We start from the raw sequence: 9,700 nt of genomic DNA on the forward strand, positions 1-9,700 counted from the left end.
AAACAAGCAAAATAAGTCACCATAACCAGAAAAAGAAACAGAAAATTCCCCACTTTAGGGTATGTCTACAGTGCTGCTGGAGGTGTAGGTCCCAGCTCTAGTAGATGTGTAGACATGAGCTTGAAATGAGCTAGCACGTTAAAAATAGCAGTGTAGCCATAGCAGCATGGGCAGGTGGCTCAGGCTATTCACTTCAGTAAGTACCTAGGATAGGCTAGTACTCAAGCAGCTAGCTTGAGCTGCCACATCTGCTGCAATGTCTACACCATTAGTATGTGTACAGAAGCTGGACCTTACAAAACTAACTGCCTAGCAGACATACTCTAGGAATTCATGCAAGTCCCATAACAGGTTTGGAGCCCAGTCTTCCTTCTACTTTATTTCCCAGTCAGCCACTTATGTAGGTGAAAAAGCTGCACTTACAGAAGTTCAAGTACTGGGAAAATCTTGTACATTCTCAACTCCTGACATATCACTATCTTCTTGAACAGCTGACTCCCTAACCCTGAAATAACCAACTTAAACCCTGCTCCTTTCCCATCTACAAAACTACACCTCTGTCTTTCAAGCTCAGCTCCTGGTCTCCGGGCAGAACCAAGAGCCATACCAATTATCTCAATACTCTAACTAATTTTTGAAGTGCGCCAATCTTTCAGCAGTGAGTTTTACAAAGAAATCCTCTTGCTGATGGTTTTCCTGATGGCTCGCTTCACCTCTTTGTTCCTCAGGCTGTAGATCAGGGGATTCAGCATGGGGATCACTATGATGTAGAACACAGAGATCACCATGTTGCTGTCCAGTGAATAGCTGGCAGTAGGGCATAAATATATAAACAAAGTACTCCCGTAAAACACAGTGACGACTGTCAAATGAGACGTACAGGTGGAGAAGGCTTTGCTCCTGCTCTCAGCAGAGCGGATCCATAGGAAGGTGGAGAGTACGTATGAGTAGGAGATGAGGATTTGCAGGGAAGTGGGCAAGCCAATGACAAAGCTGAAAGTAAAGAGCACAATCTCATTGATGGGGGTGTCCGTGCATGAGAGTTTCAGCAGCTGGTAGATGTCACAGAAGAAATGCTGGATCTTGTTGGAGTTGCAGAATGATAAACTGAAGGTGCAGCTGACTTGGACGAAAGCAGTGGTGAAGCCAGCAGCGTAGGAACCGGTGACGAGCCAAAGGCAAACTGCATGGGACAACACTGTATTATAAATCAGGGGATTACATACTGCGACATAGCAATCATACGCCATTACTGCCAACATGATGGCTTCCAGGGATACAACCCCTGAATAGAAGAACTGCTGTGCCATGCACCCAGAATGAGAAATGATCTTCTCATTGCATAAGGTCGACAGTATCTTGGGGGTGATGGTTGAGGTGCTGCAAATATCTATGAAGGACAAGTTACTGAGGAAGAAGTACATGGGGGAATGGAGTCGTGGGTCTGTGCTGATTAAGATGATCATCCCCAGATTTCCCACCAGGGCGATAAAGATCTATATGGATAGAAACACCACAGAAAGTGTGACCTTCAGCTTGGGCTGGTCTGTTAGACCCAAGACGAAGAACTCTATTACTGCAATATCATTGTCCCCAGCCATTCCTTGCCTGAGATTTACCTGCTGGAGACAGAGTGAAAACATGATAATCAGAGAAGAGAAGAAGGTGTCTTCTAGCAAACTGAAAAGACCCCTACGTGATCTTTTTTAAAATCAAATTTAGTCCTTTGCATCTGTTCCCACTAGATCTGCCCAAGGGAATGATTCTAAGAGAAGACTCTAAGGAGCAGTGGGGGTAATAAAAAAAGATGAAGTCCACGTCCGGCACTCAGCACTTGGCTGAGTACAGAGCTAGGAAGATTTCTGTGTATTTTTTTTTTCAGTAATGTTACCTGGTTTCAAATTCTTGTTATAAATCTTTCTTCCTTGACTCCAAGGCATTCCCACATCCAGACTAGGACTTGGAACTAGGATTCCTTAGAGCCACATTTCTAAGGAGTTTAGGCACCTAAAGATGCAGATACCTGCTCAGCCAAATTTTCAAAAGCACCCGTGGCACCTAATCAATGCGGGGTTAAGGTACCAAGGCTGCTTTTGAAAAAATCAATTTCAGCACCTATCTGCAGCTTTAGGTGCCAAAATACTTTTTAAATTGGCCCTTCATACCTACATCACTTGAAAATGGGACTAAGGTTTCTAACTCACCTAAGCTATTGATTTTTTTACTCTGTCTATTTAGCCTTCATTTATAAATAGGCCATGAAGAGTTAAGAAATCACAAATAAATGTGATGTTAGGGGTTAATAGTGTTATGCATTTTATGCAGTCCAGCAAGTGAATGAATTGGTTATTACTATGGCCTATATCCGTCTATAATATCTGCTGATGTGGATATATATAACCAACTATATACAACTACTCATATCTGTGGCATATTTATAAGATTTATAGACTTCAATAAGCTATTTACAGTTATAAACTTACTATTAAGTGTGACCCAAAAGACCTTGCTGTGAACTAAAGAAACAACATAAAATCTTGGGAAGCGGCATAAGATCTGGAGGAGGAAACAAAAGGGGAGGGCAGTAATTGTGAATGTATATAAACTAGAAAAGAAAAGACAAAGAGGGGAAAGCTCACATAAAAGGGCTTCAGTGGAGTTCCCTAGCTTGAAAAAAGGGAATTCCATGCAGTCCCAGAAGAAGGCAGGACAAAAAGGAATAATATGAAGTTGAAGGCGGAAAAAAAAAACTACTCAAGACATTATTACATTGTTCTTAAACTCTCAACAACCGAGCAGTGCAACAGCTAGTTGTTGGGCTGCAACAGCGTCATGGTGACAGCAGAATTTGAAGAACAGATCATAGAAGACATTATTGGGCTGATAGAGGGGGAAACATCCACAGTGCAAGATGAACAGCAATTTCACAAAATAATGCAAATGATTCTATCTACCCCAACTGTCTAGGACTTGGCAGTCATGAACATCCAGAAATATTAAGCTGCTCACCCTTGGTTTGTCACGAACTTTTAGCAAACCAATATTTTTGTTTCTTGCAGGGTGGCTTATGATCCTAAGCGTGCAACCATCAAAACAATTGCCTAGCAGAATTCTGCCAAATGACTTTGACTTTTTTGGACTGATGAGCGAGCCTCCAGCTAGGAGTTGGATAATATTGTTTGTATTGTCTGGTTATATTGAGATATTGAGTTTCCTACGAGGATGCACATCCATTTTTTAATTAGCAGGGATGTCCAGGCTGTTTGATATGGAAGCCTTTACATATATTTTTCATATTTCCATGAAAGACCTCATGGCAGTCCATCATCCCTGAGCCCATTATCTCCATTGTGCTCAGGAGGATTTATTAATAACACCATTACAAAATAAATCAAAGCTGCATAATCAAGTACTCAAGTGATACCAGCTAAGATTACACAGACACTCTCAGTCCTGCCCCATGTTCTATGATGTATAACACCGTAGTGCCAGCTAAGAGCCCATTCTGTCAGGAACTGTACAAACATATAGCAAGAAACAGTCTTGGCCCCAGATTACAACCTATATTTAGCCCATAGAGTGGGAGGGGAAATAGAAGCATTGAGTGACCTGTCTAGTATCACATAGGATGGTAATGGCAGAGTTTTGAACAGAGCCTTTGTCTCCTGAGTCTCAGCCTACTGCTTTATCTGCTACATTAGTGCTTGTTAACCTTTCTAACTTTTTGCCAAGCAACCTTTTCATAGAATATTAGGTTTGGAAGGGACCTCAGGAGGTCATCTAGTCCAACCCCCTGCTCAAAGCAGGACCAATCCCAGACAGATTTTTGCCCTAGATCCCTATAATGCCCCCTCAAGGACTGAGGTCTCAACCCTGGGTTTAGTAGGCCAATGCTCAAACCACTGAGCTATCCCTCCTCCAAAATACCATTCCACTAGGAGGGAGGTGAAGCTCTGGAATGGATAACCTAAGGAGATGGTGGAAAATTTAGCCTTTTGGTATCCATTGTAAAAATAAAAGCCAAAGCCACATAGGACTTATTTGTGAAAGGAAATAACCCAGAACAAGTTTGTTAGTATTGTTATAATAGATATTAATACTATAGGAATGTGCTTACTGTTTAGACTTTATGGACTGCTTGTAGGGTGCTAGAAGTATTAGTCCTACTTATAATATGCGTATTCTATGATATAAAGTTATATAGAGTGTTTGCATGGTAAACCTCTGCAACTCTGTGTGACCAGCGTCTTAGTGGGGAGCCAGCTATGGTCACTCAATTAGGGTGAACTGAATAGAATGGGTCAGCCAAACCCCAAAAAACTGGTGGATATTCCAATATTTAGATTTACCAAGCCTGCATAAAACAGCTTCTTTATTACTTTACTGGTTACTCAGAAATCCAAACAACACAGTTCCCTTAAAGTGATCCAGCCTCAAGTCTCCATCCAGGTTGTCATAAACAGATAAGAAAAGTTAATAGCACAGAAGTACTTTATATCTCTTTGACTGTAAAGGGTTAACAAGATCAGTAAGCCTGGCTGTCACCTGACCAGAGGACCAATCAGAGGACAGGATACTTTCAAATCTTGAGGGAGGGAAGTTTTTGTGCTGTGCTGTTAGTTTTGGTTGTTGTTCACTCTGGGGGCTCAGAGGGATCAGATGTGCAACCAGGTTTCTCTCCAATCTCTCCAATACAGGCTCTTATAAGTTCAGACTAGTGAGTATTAGGTAGATAAAGCGAGTTAGGCTTATGGTTGTTTTCTTTATTTCAAATGTGTATTTGGCTGAAAAGATTTTAATTTGTACTAGTATACTTAGGCTGGGAGGTTATTCCCAGTGTCTATAGCTGAAAGACCCTGTAACATATTCCATCTTAAATTTACAAAGATAATTTTTACTGTTTTTTCTTTCTTTAATTAAAAGTTTCTTGTTTAAGAACCTGATTGTTTTTTTATTGTGGTGAGACTCCAGGGGACTGGGTCTGGATTCACCAGGGAATTGGTGGGGAGAAAGGAGGGAAGGGGGAGAGAGAGGCTGATTTCTCTCTGTGCCAGGATTACTTTCTCTCAGGAAGAGTCTGGGAGGGGGAAAGAGAAGGAGGGAGGAAGGTGAATTGTCCTCTCTGTTTTGTGATTCAAGGAGTTTGAATCACAGTGATCTTCCAGGGTAACCGAGGGAGGGGAAGCCTGGGAGAGGCAATGGTGAGGGAAAGAGTTTACTTTCCTTGTGTTAAGATCCAGAGGGTCTGGGTCTTGGGGGCCCCCGGGCAAGGTTTTGTGGGGACCAGAGTGTACCAGGCACTGGAATTCCTGGTTGGTGGCAGCGCTACAGGTTCTAAGCTGGTAATTGAGCTTAGAGGAATTCATGCTGGTACCCCATCTTTTGGACGCTAAGGTTCAGAGTGGGGAATTGTACCGTGACACAGGTACTATGTCAAATATGAAAATTTCTTAACTCTTATTTCATTATATAAAAGAAAAGGTCCTACCAATCCCAAAGGATTGGACACCACCTCCCAGGTTATTGAATATTTCAGATCTAACCCAAATACACACTACAGACAATTCTTATTAACTAAACTAAAATTAATTAAAGAATGAGAGAGAGAGAGAGAGAGTATGGTTAAAAGATCAATATACATACAGACATGAGTTCAATTCATTGAGGTTCAGATTCATAGTTGAGATGGTGAGCTTTATAGTTGCAAAGAATTCTTTCAGAAATAGTTCATAGATTATAGTTCAATGTCCAAATCTCATATTCAGGGCGTACCAGCATAACTAGGACCTAAGTCTTATGACTCAAACTTCCCCTGATGAAGCCTAAAAAGATCTGAGATGACAGAATCAGGACCCAAGGATCTTTTATACAATTTATGTCCTCTTTGACAAGTTGGGATTTCCTCAGAGACCAAGAGGCTATTAAAATGACTTTGAAGGAGGTCCACCACCACTACTTAGCTATACAAATTAACATAAGGCCATTTGCTTGTTCCTCCACCATTCACAGTACATTTCAAAGACAGATGAATACTGAGATATCCCGTTTTTACAATTCATTTAAATGATAGAATACAGCATAGACAGTAACTTTGATTACATTGTTGACCCTACTCATACATATGTAAATACACAAAAATACAAACTTTATTTCTCCACAGTCTTTTGAGGTTTATTTATTTTGCAGGGTGTTTAACCCTTTCTAGCCATGTGTCACACTGTGTAACTAACCAGACAGGAAAAGAAGACTTAATTAGGGTAAAGTGCTCGACTGGTATCCAAGATGTCACATCGAAAGCAAAGGAACCATTTTGTAGCATCAAAGGACAGAGACTTTGTCAACTGCATTTCTCTCTCCCTCTAGAAAGGAGAAACAGAAGAACATAAGAACATAAGAATGGCTATACTGGGTCAGATCAAAGGTCCATCTAGCCCAGTATCTTGTCTTCCGACAGTTGCCAATGCCAGGTGTCCCATAGGGAATGAGCAGAACAGGTAATCATCAAGTGATCCATCCCCTGTTGCTTATTGCCAGCTTCTGGCAAACAGAGGCTAGGGACATCATTGCTGCCCACTCTGGCTAATAGCCATCAATGGACCTATACTCCATGAGTTTACCTAGTCAAACAGGGTTCAGACATGCATATGGACTGATCCCATCAGTTTGGATTCTGGGGTGAAGGGAATAAACCCTCCTGATAATGAGTAACTTGGTCTCTATGCTGTCTGGACTTGTAGGGGCAAAGATTCCTTAACCTAAAGGACATAGAGAGCTTTTCACCATAGAAGCCTCTATTACCTTTGAAAACCTGACAGTAACTCATTTGTGTGTGTTTGTTTACCTGCTTTAACCTTGTTCTTTCACCTTCCTTTTAATCTACACTAAAAGTAATTCCATAACTGTATCTCACTGGTGGCGCAATGGTGATGGTTTGTGAGGCATGATCAATCAGTGTATTGTCATCTACAAGTTTATTTTTGTAAAGAGGACTACAAAGATAGATTTACAAATGTGGCCTTTGAAGAGACACCTTTCTTGAAGATACATATTAATTGGTGAATGGAGCAGTAACAACACATTGATATGCCACAGGTTTTCCTTAATACTTCCTTTTTTTCCTATTGACAGGGATGATTTAATATTAGCTCCTTCTGTCGCCCACTTACCCAGATCAGCTCATCTTCACTGTCCGTCTTCTTGGTTCTTTCAGCAGAAGATAACACACATGTAACATAGAAATTGATGAGGAAAACTACATCGTGGTGACTGAGTTCATTCTTCTGGAATTTACAGGTCATACCGAACTGCCGATTATCCTCTTTGTAGTGTTCCTGGTGATCTATTATCACCCTGATAGGGAATCTTGGGATGATTGTGTTAACCAGGATGGATTCTCAGTTTCACACCCCCCATGTACTTCTTCCTCAGCCATTTGTCGTTTGTTGACATCTGCTATTCTTCCTCCATCACACCCAAAATGCTAGTGAACTTCTTATCTGAGATTAAAGCCATTTCCTACTTTGGCTGTGCAGCACAAATGTAACTTTTCCTCACCTTTGTGGTCACAGAGTCCTTTCTCTTGGCAGCGATGGTGTATGACCAATATGTGGCCATCTGTCATCCATTGCTTTATATGGTTGTTATGTCCAGGAAGCTCTCTCTCCTGCTGGTAGCTAGATCCTATACATAGGGCATCGTGTGTTCACTGACACATACTGGTTCTGCATTTTGATTAATCTTCTGTGAACCCAACACCAATGAATAAATGTCTAATGTGCCTACAAGGACTGCTGTGATGGGAACTGAGAACATTGTCTGAGAGGGGTCTAAAGGAGATCTTAGAATGCATATGTTTACTGTATGTGTAACACATTGGTCTAGTGAGTCTGGATTACACTATGTGGCTGATCCACAGTGTAATACTGGTCACTATTGCTGCCAACTAGCGGGACTAGTCCTTTGGCTAATAGGGTTGAGGTCTGTACTTTGCAGCTATTTCAATCAGAGGTAGCTCCTCATCTAGAGAGTGCTTTGGAACTCAGTTCTCAATTCAGTCGTTACAGACCTTTAGAGCTGCAGGATAGGCCAGTGTTTAGGAACGAAACATGGACTTCAGATATCTGAATTCACTTCCCTGCTCCACCACAGACTTTTCCCGTGTGGAGGAAGTCACTTAGTGTCTCTCTATGTCTCATTGTCCCATCTGGGAGGTAACAATACCTCATGGGGGTGTTGTGAGGATAAATACATTAAATATTGTGAGGTGCTCAGATATGATGGTGACGGGGGGGCCATATGTGAACTTTAGACAGACAAGGTAGTTTAAAAAATGCAAAAAAAACAAGCACAGAAAAAAATGTTTTAGAGTTTTATTTATTAATTATTATTATTTCTTTGTTTATTAATGAAAGCTTCATCAACATTTCATTTTTTTAAACATTTCCAACCAGCTCTACTGATGACCCAACCCAGGTGTTGTTGCACATGTGCTTCTATTGTGCATAGGAAGCTTCTACTGTGCATAGGAAGATGAAGAATCATGGCATTACAGATGCATGTAGGATGTTAGCAAGGAAGTTGGGAGTGGATCCTTTAGTCCAGCTCCCACCTTTGTCTGGTGGTTGGAATGGTTTTATCACTTTGTTGGGACACTAAAGTATGTGACACATATGGATGCATCAGAGGGAAATCTCCATCTTTTGCTGGTGCTGCACAACTTGCATGAGCTCTGTGGGGCTGAGTTTTTAGTCTGTGTCTCATAGACTATTCAAGAGATAATAATTTTAACTTCTCTTTTTGGGAAAAACACATAAGTGTTTTAAAGCTTTTAAAACTGTGGAGTCAATTTGTCTGCCAAAATAAGCAAGAAAGAAATGAAGTTTAGTAGAGATCTATCTATCTATCTCTAATCTCCATAACGATCCCTTATTTTCATAGTATATTAGGAGACACATAATCATTAATATACTATATAATTGGAGCTCACTGACATTTTTGTAATTTCAACAATTTTTGTGAGAAGTTTTGAAATACTTTCACCAGAAGCTTTTGCTGTTTCTCAACACACAAATGGAAGGCTTTGCATTTTTCAAAACTTTGAAATTTTGATGAAAAAAATTGCAAAAGATTCCAAAAGTACCTTTTTAGTTTTGACTAACTCTAATTATTACCCATCTTCTCATGTACTGTTATATATATCTTCCTACTGTATTTTCCATGATGAAATGGGTTTTAGTCCATGAAAGCTTATGCCCAAATAGATTTATTAGTTTCTAAGGTGCTACTAGTACTCTTCATTGTTTTTTTCTAATTATTATTGTTATATTTGAATTTTGCAAGAGTCCCAAATGAGGTCAAATACCCCTTCTGCTAGTTGCTTGGCAAACATAAAGAAAGAGACAGTCCCTGACTCTAAGAGCTAACAATCCTTATAGACAAGACAGACAAATGGTGAATATTAACTTGGCAGACCAGGTGCCAGCTCATGCCAAGGCCCATAGGCCTCAACTGACCACTGACAAACAAGTCTGGCTCACCTGTGTGTGTGAGCATTGTTAAAATAAATATTAGGTTTATAAAAATGTGTTTAGTGTTTAGACTTTATGAAATGTTTGTAAGCTGCTATGTGCATTAATCTCACTTATAATACCTGTAGCCTGTGTTATAAGGTAATATTTATGTATTTTCTCTGAAACCGCAA

General features: G+C 40.4%; 1 pseudogene; it reads right to left on the minus strand.

The window, feature by feature from the left end:
* Nucleotides 1–665: 665 nt before the first annotated feature.
* Nucleotides 666–1,613, minus strand: LOC115651671 (annotated as a pseudogene).
* Nucleotides 1,614–9,700: the final 8,087 nt, after the last annotated feature.

The sequence above is a fragment of the Gopherus evgoodei genome, chromosome 4, assembly GCF_007399415.2.
Source record: "Gopherus evgoodei ecotype Sinaloan lineage chromosome 4, rGopEvg1_v1.p, whole genome shotgun sequence".
Lineage (NCBI taxonomy): Eukaryota > Metazoa > Chordata > Testudines > Testudinidae > Gopherus > Gopherus evgoodei.